Below are 18,268 nucleotides of genomic sequence, written 5' to 3' on the forward strand. Positions count from 1 at the left end.
TTTGTCGTATATTTAATGAATTAATACCAATAAACTGAAAATTCACAAAAACGTTTAAAAACGGCAAAATATTGCCTAATTCGATGATATTTTGTTTAAATCACTTACAGGAAAAGGGGATGATAAACGTCAAAATATTGCTAAATTCGATGATGTTTAGTACGAAACAAAATGCAAGAAAACTTGCTTAAAATGCAATATTATGCAAAAATCTGAGATATGAAGGCCAAATCACATATCGTGATACTACATGAAATAGTATCGAAATATTGGTAAAAATGAATATATTAACGAAATATCAAACTACATGAAAAACGTGAAAAAAGTCACTATTATACCAAATTTGAGGATTTTAACTTCAAATTATAAAGCGTGGTTTCGTATTATTTAGATCCAAGAAAAGACATATGACAATGTTGTTTCCAATACAAATGATAAAAATCAATGTGTTTTCATTTGAATTAACTAAAATGTTCCTGATTTTCCGTTTATATTACCGATGGAAGATGTACACGTAAAACTGCTCTATTCCGGCTGAAACGTCGATATATGCAATAAAAACCGAACTTCTCCCCTTTTCAATATCTTACTCAGTATTTTAACGAGAAACAAATAGTTGATTGAAAATGAGGTATTTATGGTTAATTTCTAATCAATTACGTGTTTGCATCATTTTTATCGTATATTTAATTAATTAACAACAATAAACTGAAAATTCACAAAAACGGTGAAAAACAGCAAAATATTGCATAATTTGATGATATTTTGTTTAAATCACGTAAAGGAAAAGGGGATGATAAACGTCAAAATATTGCTAAATTCGATGATGTTTAGTACGAAACAAAATGCAAGAAAACTTGCTTAAAATGCAATATTATGCGAAAATCTGAGATATGAAGGTCAAATCACATATCGTTATACTACATGAAATAGTATTGAAATATTGGTAAAAATGAATATATAATAACGTAATATCAAACTACATGAAAAACGTGAAAAAAGTTACTATTATACCAAATTTGAGGATTATAACTTCGAATCATAAAGCGAGGTTTCGTATTATTTAGATCCAAGAAAAGACATATGACAATGTTGTTTCCAATACAAAAGATAAAAATCAATGTGTTTACATTAGAATTAACTAAAATGTTCCTGATTTTCCGTTTATATTACCGATGGAAGATGTACACGTAAAACCGCTCTATTCCGGTTGAAACGTCGATATATGCAATATAAACCGAACTTCTCCCCTTTTCAATATCTTTCTCAGTACTTCAACGAGAAACAAATAGTTGATTGAAAATGAAGTATTTAAGGTTATTATCTAATCAATTACGTGTTTGTATCATTTTTAGCGTATATTTAATGAATTAATAGAAATAAACTGAAAATTCACAAAAACGTTTAAAAACGGCAAAATATTGCCTAATTCGATGATATTTTGTTTAAATCACTTACAGGAAAAGGGGATGATAAACGTCAAAATATTGCTAAATTCGATGATGTTTAGTACGAAACAAAATGCATGAAAACTTGCTTAAAATGCAATATTATGCGAAAATCTAAGATATGGAGGCCAAGTCACATATCGTGATACTACATGAAATAGTATCGAAATATTGGTACAAATGAATATATTTACTTAATATCAAACTACATGAAAAACGTGAAAAAGTCACTATTATACCAAATTTGAGGATTTTAACTTCGAATCATAAAGCGAGGTTTCGTATCTCTCTCTCTCTCTCTCTCTCTCTCTCTCTCTCTCTCTCTCTCTCTCTCTCTCTCTCTCTCTCTCTCTCTCTCTCTCTCTCTCTCTCTCTCTCTCTCTCTCTCTCTTTTCCTCTTCCTGTTCTCTTAGAGGCCGCCAAGCCGTCCCCAGTCCACCACCCAACGTCTATCACATGCTGCAACAACGTTTTGTACTGGTTTGTTCAGTGACAAACAAATCCTACTGCTGCTGGTTAGTGATATTATTACTACTATTATTAAGGCCATTACAACAGCAACCACCATTAACGCTTCAATATACTTGCGCTACCACCATTAATATAGGTTTAGTATTATTTAGGTTTCGTATTATTTAGATCCAAGAAAAGACATATGACAATGTTGTTTCCAATACAAAAGATAAAAATCAATGTGTTTACATTAGAATTAACTAAAATGTTCCTGATTTTCCGTTTATATTACCGATGGAAGATGTACACGTAAAACCGCTCTATTCCGGTTGAAACGTCGATATATGCAATATAAACCGAACTTCTCCCCTTTTCAATATCTTTCTCAGTACTTCAACGAGAAACAAATAGTTGATTGAAAATGAAGTATTTAAGGTTATTATCTAATCAATTACGTGTTTGTATCATTTTTAGCGTATATTTAATGAATTAATAGAAATAAACTGAAAATTCACAAAAACGTTTAAAAACGGCAAAATATTGCCTAATTCGATGATATTTTGTTTAAATCACTTACAGGAAAAGGGGATGATAAACGTCAAAATATTGCTAAATTCGATGATGTTTAGTACGAAACAAAATGCATGAAAACTTGCTTAAAATGCAATATTATGCGAAAATCTAAGATATGGAGGCCAAGTCACATATCGTGATACTACATGAAATAGTATCGAAATATTGGTACAAATGAATATATTTACTTAATATCAAACTACATGAAAAACGTGAAAAAGTCACTATTATACCAAATTTGAGGATTTTAACTTCGAATCATAAAGCGAGGTTTCGTATTATTTAGATCCAAGAAAAGACATATGACAATCTTGTTTCCAATACAAATGATAAAATCAATGTGTTTTCATTAGAATTAACTAAAATGTTCCTGATTTTCCGTTTATATTACCGATGGAAGATGTACACGTAAAACTGCTCTATTCCGGCTGAAACGTCGATATATGCAATATAAACCGAACTTCTCCCCTTTTCAATATCTTACTCAGTATTTTAACGAGAAACAAATAGTTGATTGAAAATGAGGTATTTATGGTTAATTTCTAATCAATTACGTGTTTGCATCATTTTTATCGTATATTTAATAAATTAACAACAATAAACTGAAAATTCACAAAAACGTTGAAAAACGGCAAAATATTGCTTAATTCGATGATATTTTGTTTAAATCACATAAAGGAAAAGGGGATGATAAACGTCAAAATATTGCTAAATTCGATGATGTTTAGTACGAAACAAAATGCAAGAAAACTTGCTTAAAATGCAATATTATGCGAAAATCTGAGATATGGAGGCCAAATCACATATCGTGATACTACATGAAATAGTATTGAAATATTGGTAAAAATGAATATATAATAACGTAATATCAAACTACATGAAAAACGTGAAAAAAGTTACTATTATACCAAATTTGAGGATTTTAACTTCGAATCATAAAGCGAGGTTTCGTATTATTTAGATCCAAGAAAAGACATATGACAGTGTAGTTTCCAATACAAAAGATAAAAATCAATGTGTTTTCATTAGAATTAACTAAAATGTTCCTGATTTTCCGTTTATATTAACGATGGAAGATGTACACGTAAAACCACTCTATTCCGGTTGAAACGTCGATATATGCAATAAAAACCGAACTTCTCCCCTTTTCAATATCTTACTCTGTATTTCAACGAGAAACAAATAGATGATTGAAAATAAAGTATTTAAGGATATTATCTAATCAATTACGTGTTTGTATCATTTTTGTCGTATATTTAATGAATTAATACCAATAAACTGAAAATTCACAAAAACGTTTAAAAACGGCAAAATATTGCCTAATTCGATGATATTTTGTTTAAATCACTTACAGGAAAAGGGGATGATAAACGTCAAAATATTGCTAAATTCGATGATGTTTAGTACGAAACAAAATGCATGAAAACTTGCTTAAAATGCAATATTATGCGAAAATCTGAGATATGAAGGCCAAATCACATATCGTGATACAACATGAAATAGTATCGAAGTATTGACAAAAATGAATATATTTAAGTAATATCAAACTACATGAAAAACGTGAAAAAAGTCACTATTATACCAAATTTGAGGATTTTAACTTCGAATCATAAAGCGACGTTTCGTATTATTTAGATCCAAGAAAAGACATATGACAGTGTAGTTTCCAATACAAAAGATAAAAATCAATGTGTTTTCATTAGAATTAACTAAAATGTTCCTGATTTTCCGTTTATATTAACGATGGAAGATGTACACGTAAAACCACTCTATTCCGGTTGAAACGTCGATATATGCAATAAAAACCGAACTTCTCCCCTTTTCAATATCTTACTCTGTATTTCAACGAGAAACAAATAGATGATTGAAAATAAAGTATTTAAGGATATTATCTAATCAATTACGTGTTTGTATCATTTTTGTCGTATATTTAATGAATTAATACCAATTAACTGAAAATTCACAAAAACGTTTAAAAACGGCAAAATATTGCCTAATTCGATGATATTTTGTTTAAATCACTTACAGGAAAAGGGGATGATAAACGTCAAAATATTGCTAAATTCGATGATGTTTAGTACGAAACAAAATGCAAGAAAACTTGCTTAAAATGCAATATTATGCAAAAATCTTGAGATATGAAGGCCAAATCACATATCGTGATACTACATGAAATAGTATCGAAATATTGGTAAAAATGAATATATTAACGAAATATCAAACTACATGAAAAACGTGAAAAAAGTCACTATTATTCCAAATTTGAGGATTTTAACTTCAAATTATAAAGCGTGGTTTCGTATTATTTAGATCCAAGAAAAGACATATGACAATGTTGTTTCCAATACAAATGATAAAAATCAATGTGTTTTCATTAGAATTAACTAAAATGTTCCTGATTTTCCGTTTATATTACCGATGGAAGATGTACACGTAAAACTGCTCTATTCCGGCTGAAACGTCGATATATGCAATAAAAACCGAACTTCTCCCCTTTTCAATATCTTACTCAGTATTTTAACGAGAAACAAATAGTTGATTGAAAATGAGGTATTTATGGTTAATTTCTAATCAATTACGTGTTTGCATCATTTTTATCGTATATTTAATGAATTAACAACAATAAACTGAAAATTCACAAAAACTTTTAAAACGGCAAAATATTGCCTAATTCGATGTTATTTTGTTTAAATCACATAAAGGAAAAGGGGATGATAAACGTCAAAATATTGCTAAATTCAATGATGTTTAGTACGAAACAAAATGCAAAAAAACTTGCTTAAAATGCAATATTATGCGAAAATCTGAGATATGAAGGCCAAATCACATATCGTGATACTACATGAAATAGTATCGAAATATTGGTAAAAATGAATATATTTACGTAATATCAAACTACATGAAAAACGTGAAAAAAGTCACTATATACCAAATTTGAGGATTTTAACTTCAAATCATAAAGCGACGTTTCGTATTATTTAGATCCAAGAAAAGACATATGACAATGTTGTTTCCAATACAAAAGATAAAAATCAATGTGTTTTCATTAGAATTAACTAAAATGTTCCTGATTATCCGTTTATATTAACGATGGAAGATGTACACGTAAAACCTCTCTATTCCGGTTGAAACGTCGATATATGCAATAAAAACCGAACTTCTCCCCTTTTCAATATCTTACTCTGTATTTCAACGAGAAACAAATAGTTGATTGAAAATGACGTATTTATGGATATTATCTAATCAATTACGTGTTTGTATCATTTTTATCGTATATTTAATGAATTAATACCAATGAACTGAAAATTCACAAAAACGTTTAAAAACGGCAAAATATTGCCTAATTCGATGATATTTTGTTTAAATCACTTACAGGAAAAGGGGATGATAAACGTCAAAATATTGCTAAATTCGATGATGTTTAATATTCAATATATCATTTATTCAATGTTATATGATGTAACTATATAACCTGAGCTTGTAAAAGCACCATCATCACCTTCAGTAATTAAGTGCTTAATTGCACACTAGTTTTTTTATCAGCTATCTCACCTTGTCAGAGTAAATGAGACAGATGTATGTGAATGCATGTGTGTGTATATGTATGGGTATAAAGTATATATGGAAGCTGATCAGAATTACATTTCACCTTTGTGAATGTACATTAATGACACTGTAAAAGTCACATCAAACACTTTATGTAGGGCATACGTAAATCTGTGTATCTATGTATTTACGTATGTAGGTTAGCTTAGCATTTTAAAAGCACCGAATCACCTTCTGTGGTTGAGTGTTCAATAAACCCTTGAACTCTATGTTTAACATTTCTCTAACCCTGTCCATGGAGGACAGAAGAAAATGTATATATTCTGGTTAGCATTGTAAATGTGTGGCCACGTTTGTGGTAGAAAATAATAATAAAAAAAAAAAAAAAGTACGAAACAAAATGCAAGAAAACTTGCTTAAAATGCAATATTATGCAAAAATCTGAGATATGAAGGCCAAATCACATATCGTGATACAACATGAAATAGTATCGAAATATTGGTAAAAATGAATATATTTACGTAATATCAAACTACATTAAAAACGTGAAAAAAGTCAGTATTATACCAAATTTGAGGATTTTAACTTCAAATTATAAAGCGAGGTTTCGTATTATTTAGATCCAAGAAAAGACATATGACAATGTTGTTTCCAATACAAATGATAAAAATCAATGTGTTTTCATTAGAATTAACTAAAATGTTCCTGATTTTCCGTTTATATTACCGATGTACACGTAAAACTGCTCTATTCCGGCTGAAACGTCGATATATGCAATAAAAACCGAACTTCTCCCCTTTTCAATATCTTACTCAGAATTTTAACGAGAAACAAATAGTTGATTGAAAATGAGGTATTTATGGTTAATTTCTAATCAATTACGTGTTTGCATCATTTTTATCGTATATATAATTAATTAACAACAATAAACTGAAAATTCACTAAAACGGTGAAAAACGGCAAAATATTGCATAATTTGATGATATTTTGTTTAAATCACATAAAGGAAAAGGGGATGATAAACGTCAAAGTATTGCTAAATTCGATGATGTTTAGTACGAAACAAAATGCAAGAAAACTTGCTTAAAATGCAATATTATGCGAAAATCTGAGATATGAAGGCCAAATCACATATCGTGATACTACATGAAATAGTATTGAAATATTGGTAAAAACGAATATATAATAACGTAATATCAAACTACATGAAAAACATGAAAAAAGTCACTATTATACCAAATTTGAGGATTTTAACTTCGAATCATAAAGCGAGGTTTCGTATTATTTAGATCCAAGAAAAGACATATGACAATGTTGTTTCCAATACAAAAGATAAAAATCAATGTGTTTACATTAGAATTAACTAAAATGTTCCTGATTTTCCGTTTATATTACCGATGGAAGATGTACACGTAAAACCGCTCTATTCCGGTTGAAACGTCGATATATGCAATATAAACCGAACTTCTCCCCTTTTAAATATCTTACTAAGTATTTCAACGAGAAACAAATAGTTGATTGAAAATGAAGTATTTAAGGTTATTATCTAATCAATTACGTGTTTGTATCATTTTTATCGTATATTTAATGAATTAATACAAATAAACTGAAAATTCACAAAAACGTTTAAAAACGGTAAAATATTGCCTAATTCGATGATATTTTGTTTAAATCACTTACAGGAAAAGGGGATGATAAACGTGAAAATATTGCTAAATTCGATGATGTTTAGTACGAAACAAAATGCAAGAAAACTTGCTTAAAATGCAATATTATGCGAAAATCTGAGATATGAAGGCCAAATCACATATCGTGATACAACATGAAATAGTATCGAAATATTGACAAAAATGAATATATTTAAGTAATATCAAACTACATGAAAAACGTGAAAAAAGTCACTATTATACCAAATTTGAGGATTTTAACTTCGAATCATAAAGCGACGTGTCGTATTATTTAGATCCATGAAAAGACATATGAAAATGTTGTTTCCAATACAAATGATAAAAATCAATGTGTTTTCATTAGAATTAACTAAAATGTTCCTGATTTTCCGTTTATATTACCGATGGAAGATGTACACGTAAAACTGCTCTATTCCGGCTGAAACGTCGATATATGCAATAAAAACCGAACTTCTCCCCTTTTCAATATCTTACTCAGTATCTTAACGAGAAACAAATAGTTGATTGAAAATGAGGTATTTATGGTTAATTTCTAATCAATTACGTGTTTGCATCATTCTTATCGTATATTTAATAAATTACCAACAATAAACTGAAAATTCACAAAAACGTTGAAAAACGGCAAAATATTGCTTAATTCGATGATATTTTGTTTAAATCACATAAAGGAAAAGGGGATGATAAACGTCAAAATATTGCTAAATTCGATGATGTTTAGTACGAAACAAAATGCAAGAAAACTTGCTTAAAATGCAATATTATGCGAAAATCTGAGATATGGAGGCCAAATCACATATCGTGATACTACATGAAATAGTATCGAAATATTGGTAAAAATGAATATATTTACGTAATATCAAACTACATGAAAAACGTGAAAAAGTCACTAATATACCAAATTTGAGGATTTTAACTTCGAATCATAAAGCGAGGTTTCGTATTATTTAGATCCAAGAAAAGACATATGACAATGTTGTTTCCAATACAAATGATAAAAATCTATGTGTTTTCATTAGAATTAACTAAAATGTTCCTGATTTTCCGTTTATATTACCGATGGAAGATGTACACGTAAAACTGCTCTATTCCGGTTGAAACGTCGATATATGCAATATAAACCGAACTTCTCCCCTTTTCAATATCTTACTCAGTATTTCAACGAGAAACAAATAGTTGATTGAAAATGAAGTATTTAAGGTTATTATCTAATCAATTACGTGTTTGCATCATTTTTGTCGTATATTTAATTAATTAACAACAATAAACAGAAAATTCACAAACACGGTGAAAAACGGCAAAATATTGCATAATTCGATGATATTTTGTATAAATAACTTACAGGAAAAGGGGATGATAAACGTCAAAATATTGCTAAATTCGATGATGTTTAGTACGAAACAAAATGCAAGAAAACTTGCTTAAAATGCAATATTATGCGAAAATCTGAGATATGGAGGCCAAATCACATATCGTGATACTACATGAAATAGTATTGAAATATTGGTAAAAATGAATATATAATAACGTAATATCAAACTACATGAAAAACGTGAAAAAAGTCACTATTATACCAAATTTGAGGATTTTAACTTCAAATTATAAAGCGTGGTTTCGTATTATTTAGATCCAAGAAAAGACATATGACAATGTTGTTTCCAATACAAATGATAAAAATCAATGTGTTTTCATTAGAATTAACTAAAATGTTCCTGATTTTCCGTTTATATTACCGATGGAAGATGTACACGTAAAACTGCTCTATTCCGGCTGAAACGTCGATATATGCAATAAAAACCGAACTTCTCCCCTTTTCAATATCTTACTCAGTATTTTAACGAAAAACAAATAGTTGATTGAAAATGAAGTATTTAAGGTTAATTTCTAATCAATTACGTGTTTGCATCATTTTTATCGTATATTTAATTAATTGACAACAATAAACTGAAAATTCACAAAAACGGTGAAAAACGGCAAAATATTGCATAATTCGATGATATTTTGTTTAAATCACATAAAGGAAAAGGGGATGATAAACGTCAAAATATTGCTAAATTCGATAATGTTTAGTACGAAACAAAATGCAAGAAAACTTGCTTAAAATGCAATATTATGCGAAAATCTGAGATATGGAGGCCAAGTCACATGTCGTGATACTACATGAAATAGTATCGAAATATTGGTAAAAATGAATATATTTACGTAATATCAAACTACATGAAAAACGTGAAAAAGTCACTATTATACCAAATTTGAGGATTTTAACTTCGAATCATAAAGCGAGGTTTCGTATTATTTAAATCCAAGAAAAGACATATGACAATCTTGTTTCCAATACAAATAATAAAAATCAATGTGTTTTCATTAGAATTAACTAAAATGTTCCTGATTTTCCGTTTATATTACCGATGGAAGATGTTCACGTAAAATCGCTCTATTCCGGTTGAAACGTCGATATATGCAATATAAACCGAACTTCTCCCCTTTTCAATATCTTACTCAGTATTTCAACGAGAAACAAATAGTTGATTGAAAATGAAGTATTTAAGGTTATTATCTAATCAATTACGTGTTTGTATCATTTTTATCGTATATTTAATGAATTAATACAAATAAACTGAAAATTCACAAAAACGTTTAAAAACGGCAAAATATTGCCTAATTCGATGATATTTTGTTTAAATAACTTACAGGAAAAAGGGATGATAAACGTCAAAATATTGCTAAATTCGATGATGTTTAGTACGAAACAAAATGCAAGAAAACTTGCTTAAAATGCAATATTATGCGAAAATCTGAGATATGGAGGCCAAATCACATATCGTGATACTACATGAAATAGTATCGAAATATTGGTAAAAATGAATATATTTACGTAATATCAAACTACATGAAAAACGTGAAAAAAGTCACTATTATACCAAATTTGAGGATTTTAACTTCGAATCATAAAGCGAGGTTTCGTATTATTTAGATCCAAGAAAAGACATATGACAATCTTGTTTCCAATACAAATGATAAAAATCAATGTGTTTTCATTAGAATTAACTAAAATGTTCCTGATTTTCCGTTTATATTACCGATGGAAGATGTACACTTAAAACTGCTCTATTCGGGCTGAAACGTCGATATATGCAATTAAACCCGAACTTCTCCCCTTTTCAATATCTTACTCAGTATTTTAACGAGAAACAAATAGTTGATTGAAAATGAGGTATTTATGGTTAACTTCTAATCAATTACGTGTTTGCATCATTTTTATCGTATATTTAATGAATTAACAACAATAAACTGAAAATTCACAAAAACGTTGAAAAACGGCAAAATATTGCCTAATTCGATGATATTTTGTTTAAATCACATAAAGGAAAAGGGGATGATAAACGTCAAAATATTGCTAAATTCAATGATGTTTAGTACGAAACAAAATGCAAGAAAACTTGCTAAAAATGCAATATTATGCGAAAATCTGAGATATGAAGGCCAAATCACATATCGTGATACTACATGAAATAGTATCGAAATATTGGTAAAAATGAATATATATACGTAATATCAAACTACATGAAAAACGTGAAAAAGTCACTATTATACCAAATTTGAGGATTTTAACTTCGAATCATAAAGCGAGGTTTCGTATTATTTAGATCCAAGAAAAGACATATGACAATCTTGTTTCCAATACAAAAGATAAAAATCAATGTGTTTACATTAGAATTAACTAAAATGTTCCTGATTTTCCGTTTATATTACCGATGGAAGATGTACACGTAAAACTGCTCTATTCCGGCTGAAACGTCGATATATGCAATAAAAACCGAACTTCTCCCCTTTTCAATATCTCACTCAGTATCTTAACGAGAAACAAATAGTTGATTGAAAATGAGGTATTTATGGTTAATTTCTAATCAATTACGTGTTTGCATCATTCTTATCGTATATTTAATAAATTAACAACAATAAACTGAAAATTCACAAAAACGTTGAAAAACGGCAAAATATTGCTTAATTCGATGATATTTTGTTTAAATCACATAAAGGAAAAGGGGATGATAAACGTCAAAATATTGCTAAATTCGATGATGTTTAGTACGAAACAAAATGCAAGAAAACTTGCTTAAAATGCAATATTATGCAAAAATCTGAGATATGAAGGCCAAATCACATATCGTGATACTATATGAAATAGTATCGAAATATTGGTAAAAATGAATATATTTACGTAATATCAAACTACATGAAAAACGTGAAAAACTCACTATTATACCAAATTTGAGGATTTTAACTTCGAATCATAAAGCGAGGTTTCGTATTATTTAGATCCAAGAAAAGACATATGACAATTTTGTTTCCAATACAAATAATAAAAATCAATGTGTTTTCATTAGAATTAACTAAAATGTTCCTGATTTTCCGTTTATATTACCGATGGAAGATGTACACGTAAAACTGCTCTATTCCGGCTGAAACGTCGATATATGCAATAAAAACCGAACTTCTCCCCTTTTCAATATCTCACTCAGTATCTTAACGAGAAACAAATAGTTGATTGAAAATGAGGTATTTATGGTTAATTTCTAATCAATTACGTGTTTGCATCATTCTTATCGTATATTTAATAAATTAACAACAATAAACTGAAAATTCACAAAAACGTTGAAAAACGGCAAAATATTGCTTAATTCGATGATATTTTGTTTAAATCACATAAAGGAAAAGGGGATGATAAACGTCAAAATATTGCTAAATTCGATGATGTTTAGTACGAAACAAAATGCAAGAAAACTTGCTTAAAATGCAATATTATGCAAAAATCTGAGATATGAAGGCCAAATCACATATCGTGATACTATATGAAATAGTATCGAAATATTGGTAAAAATGAATATATTTACGTAATATCAAACTACATTAAAAACGTGAAAAAAGTCAGTATTATACCAAATTTGAGGATTTTAACTTCAAATTATAAAGCGAGGTTTCGTATTATTTAGATCCAAGAAAAGACATATGACAATGTTGTTTCCAATACAAATGATAAAAATCAATGTGTTTTCATTAGAATTAACTAAAATGTTCCTGATTTTCCGTTTATATTACCGATGTACACGTAAAACTGCTCTATTCCGGCTGAAACGTCGATATATGCAATAAAAACCGAACTTCTCCCCTTTTCAATATCTTACTCAGAATTTTAACGAGAAACAAATAGTTGATTGAAAATGAGGTATTTATGGTTAATTTCTAATCAATTACGTGTTTGCATCATTTTTATCGTATATATAATTAATTAACAACAATAAACTGAAAATTCACTAAAACGGTGAAAAACGGCAAAATATTGCATAATTTGATGATATTTTGTTTAAATCACATAAAGGAAAAGGGGATGATAAACGTCAAAGTATTGCTAAATTCGATGATGTTTAGTACGAAACAAAATGCAAGAAAACTTGCTTAAAATGCAATATTATGCGAAAATCTGAGATATGAAGGCCAAATCACATATCGTGATACTACATGAAATAGTATTGAAATATTGGTAAAAACGAATATATAATAACGTAATATCAAACTACATGAAAAACATGAAAAAAGTCACTATTATACCAAATTTGAGGATTTTAACTTCGAATCATAAAGCGAGGTTTCGTATTATTTAGATCCAAGAAAAGACATATGACAATGTTGTTTCCAATACAAAAGATAAAAATCAATGTGTTTACATTAGAATTAACTAAAATGTTCCTGATTTTCCGTTTATATTACCGATGGAAGATGTACACGTAAAACCGCTCTATTCCGGTTGAAACGTCGATATATGCAATATAAACCGAACTTCTCCCCTTTTAAATATCTTACTAAGTATTTCAACGAGAAACAAATAGTTGATTGAAAATGAAGTATTTAAGGTTATTATCTAATCAATTACGTGTTTGTATCATTTTTATCGTATATTTAATGAATTAATACAAATAAACTGAAAATTCACAAAAACGTTTAAAAACGGTAAAATATTGCCTAATTCGATGATATTTTGTTTAAATCACTTACAGGAAAAGGGGATGATAAACGTGAAAATATTGCTAAATTCGATGATGTTTAGTACGAAACAAAATGCAAGAAAACTTGCTTAAAATGCAATATTATGCGAAAATCTGAGATATGAAGGCCAAATCACATATCGTGATACAACATGAAATAGTATCGAAATATTGACAAAAATGAATATATTTAAGTAATATCAAACTACATGAAAAACGTGAAAAAAGTCACTATTATACCAAATTTGAGGATTTTAACTTCGAATCATAAAGCGACGTGTCGTATTATTTAGATCCATGAAAAGACATATGAAAATGTTGTTTCCAATACAAATGATAAAAATCAATGTGTTTTCATTAGAATTAACTAAAATGTTCCTGATTTTCCGTTTATATTACCGATGGAAGATGTACACGTAAAACTGCTCTATTCCGGCTGAAACGTCGATATATGCAATAAAAACCGAACTTCTCCCCTTTTCAATATCTTACTCAGTATCTTAACGAGAAACAAATAGTTGATTGAAAATGAGGTATTTATGGTTAATTTCTAATCAATTACGTGTTTGCATCATTCTTATCGTATATTTAATAAATTACCAACAATAAACTGAAAATTCACAAAAACGTTGAAAAACGGCAAAATATTGCTTAATTCGATGATATTTTGTTTAAATCACATAAAGGAAAAGGGGATGATAAACGTCAAAATATTGCTAAATTCGATGATGTTTAGTACGAAACAAAATGCAAGAAAACTTGCTTAAAATGCAATATTATGCGAAAATCTGAGATATGGAGGCCAAATCACATATCGTGATACTACATGAAATAGTATCGAAATATTGGTAAAAATGAATATATTTACGTAATATCAAACTACATGAAAAACGTGAAAAAGTCACTAATATACCAAATTTGAGGATTTTAACTTCGAATCATAAAGCGAGGTTTCGTATTATTTAGATCCAAGAAAAGACATATGACAATGTTGTTTCCAATACAAATGATAAAAATCTATGTGTTTTCATTAGAATTAACTAAAATGTTCCTGATTTTCCGTTTATATTACCGATGGAAGATGTACACGTAAAACTGCTCTATTCCGGTTGAAACGTCGATATATGCAATATAAACCGAACTTCTCCCCTTTTCAATATCTTACTCAGTATTTCAACGAGAAACAAATAGTTGATTGAAAATGAAGTATTTAAGGTTATTATCTAATCAATTACGTGTTTGCATCATTTTTGTCGTATATTTAATTAATTAACAACAATAAACAGAAAATTCACAAACACGGTGAAAAACGGCAAAATATTGCATAATTCGATGATATTTTGTATAAATAACTTACAGGAAAAGGGGATGATAAACGTCAAAATATTGCTAAATTCGATGATGTTTAGTACGAAACAAAATGCAAGAAAACTTGCTTAAAATGCAATATTATGCGAAAATCTGAGATATGGAGGCCAAATCACATATCGTGATACTACATGAAATAGTATTGAAATATTGGTAAAAATGAATATATAATAACGTAATATCAAACTACATGAAAAACGTGAAAAAAGTCACTATTATACCAAATTTGAGGATTTTAACTTCAAATTATAAAGCGTGGTTTCGTATTATTTAGATCCAAGAAAAGACATATGACAATGTTGTTTCCAATACAAATGATAAAAATCAATGTGTTTTCATTAGAATTAACTAAAATGTTCCTGATTTTCCGTTTATATTACCGATGGAAGATGTACACGTAAAACTGCTCTATTCCGGCTGAAACGTCGATATATGCAATAAAAACCGAACTTCTCCCCTTTTCAATATCTTACTCAGTATTTTAACGAAAAACAAATAGTTGATTGAAAATGAAGTATTTAAGGTTAATTTCTAATCAATTACGTGTTTGCATCATTTTTATCGTATATTTAATTAATTGACAACAATAAACTGAAAATTCACAAAAACGGTGAAAAACGGCAAAATATTGCATAATTCGATGATATTTTGTTTAAATCACATAAAGGAAAAGGGGATGATAAACGTCAAAATATTGCTAAATTCGATAATGTTTAGTACGAAACAAAATGCAAGAAAACTTGCTTAAAATGCAATATTATGCGAAAATCTGAGATATGGAGGCCAAGTCACATGTCGTGATACTACATGAAATAGTATCGAAATATTGGTAAAAATGAATATATTTACGTAATATCAAACTACATGAAAAACGTGAAAAAGTCACTATTATACCAAATTTGAGGATTTTAACTTCGAATCATAAAGCGAGGTTTCGTATTATTTAAATCCAAGAAAAGACATATGACAATCTTGTTTCCAATACAAATAATAAAAATCAATGTGTTTTCATTAGAATTAACTAAAATGTTCCTGATTTTCCGTTTATATTACCGATGGAAGATGTTCACGTAAAATCGCTCTATTCCGGTTGAAACGTCGATATATGCAATATAAACCGAACTTCTCCCCTTTTCAATATCTTACTCAGTATTTCAACGAGAAACAAATAGTTGATTGAAAATGAAGTATTTAAGGTTATTATCTAATCAATTACGTGTTTGTATCATTTTTATCGTATATTTAATGAATTAATACAAATAAACTGAAAATTCACAAAAACGTTTAAAAACGGCAAAATATTGCCTAATTCGATGATATTTTGTTTAAATAACTTACAGGAAAAAGGGATGATAAACGTCAAAATATTGCTAAATTCGATGATGTTTAGTACGAAACAAAATGCAAGAAAACTTGCTTAAAATGCAATATTATGCGAAAATCTGAGATATGGAGGCCAAATCACATATCGTGATACTACATGAAATAGTATCGAAATATTGGTAAAAATGAATATATTTACGTAATATCAAACTACATGAAAAACGTGAAAAAAGTCACTATTATACCAAATTTGAGGATTTTAACTTCGAATCATAAAGCGAGGTTTCGTATTATTTAGATCCAAGAAAAGACATATGACAATCTTGTTTCCAATACAAATGATAAAAATCAATGTGTTTTCATTAGAATTAACTAAAATGTTCCTGATTTTCCGTTTATATTACCGATGGAAGATGTACACTTAAAACTGCTCTATTCGGGCTGAAACGTCGATATATGCAATTAAACCCGAACTTCTCCCCTTTTCAATATCTTACTCAGTATTTTAACGAGAAACAAATAGTTGATTGAAAATGAGGTATTTATGGTTAACTTCTAATCAATTACGTGTTTGCATCATTTTTATCGTATATTTAATGAATTAACAACAATAAACTGAAAATTCACAAAAACGTTGAAAAACGGCAAAATATTGCCTAATTCGATGATATTTTGTTTAAATCACATAAAGGAAAAGGGGATGATAAACGTCAAAATATTGCTAAATTCAATGATGTTTAGTACGAAACAAAATGCAAGAAAACTTGCTAAAAATGCAATATTATGCGAAAATCTGAGATATGAAGGCCAAATCACATATCGTGATACTACATGAAATAGTATCGAAATATTGGTAAAAATGAATATATATACGTAATATCAAACTACATGAAAAACGTGAAAAAGTCACTATTATACCAAATTTGAGGATTTTAACTTCGAATCATAAAGCGAGGTTTCGTATTATTTAGATCCAAGAAAAGACATATGACAATCTTGTTTCCAATACAAAAGATAAAAATCAATGTGTTTACATTAGAATTAACTAAAATGTTCCTGATTTTCCGTTTATATTACCGATGGAAGATGTACACGTAAAACTGCTCTATTCCGGCTGAAACGTCGATATATGCAATAAAAACCGAACTTCTCCCCTTTTCAATATCTCACTCAGTATCTTAACGAGAAACAAATAGTTGATTGAAAATGAGGTATTTATGGTTAATTTCTAATCAATTACGTGTTTGCATCATTCTTATCGTATATTTAATAAATTAACAACAATAAACTGAAAATTCACAAAAACGTTGAAAAACGGCAAAATATTGCTTAATTCGATGATATTTTGTTTAAATCACATAAAGGAAAAGGGGATGATAAACGTCAAAATATTGCTAAATTCGATGATGTTTAGTACGAAACAAAATGCAAGAAAACTTGCTTAAAATGCAATATTATGCAAAAATCTGAGATATGAAGGCCAAATCACATATCGTGATACTATATGAAATAGTATCGAAATATTGGTAAAAATGAATATATTTACGTAATATCAAACTACATGAAAAACGTGAAAAACTCACTATTATACCAAATTTGAGGATTTTAACTTCGAATCATAAAGCGAGGTTTCGTATTATTTAGATCCAAGAAAAGACATATGACAATTTTGTTTCCAATACAAATAATAAAAATCAATGTGTTTTCATTAGAATTAACTAAAATGTTCCTGATTTTCCGTTTATATTACCGATGGAAGATGTACACGTAAAACGCTCTATTCCGGTTGAAACGTCGATATATGCAATATAAACCGAACTTCTCCCCT

This window comes from Procambarus clarkii, unplaced genomic scaffold (assembly GCF_040958095.1).
Source record: "Procambarus clarkii isolate CNS0578487 unplaced genomic scaffold, FALCON_Pclarkii_2.0 HiC_scaffold_105, whole genome shotgun sequence".
NCBI classification, from domain to species: domain Eukaryota; kingdom Metazoa; phylum Arthropoda; class Malacostraca; order Decapoda; family Cambaridae; genus Procambarus; species Procambarus clarkii.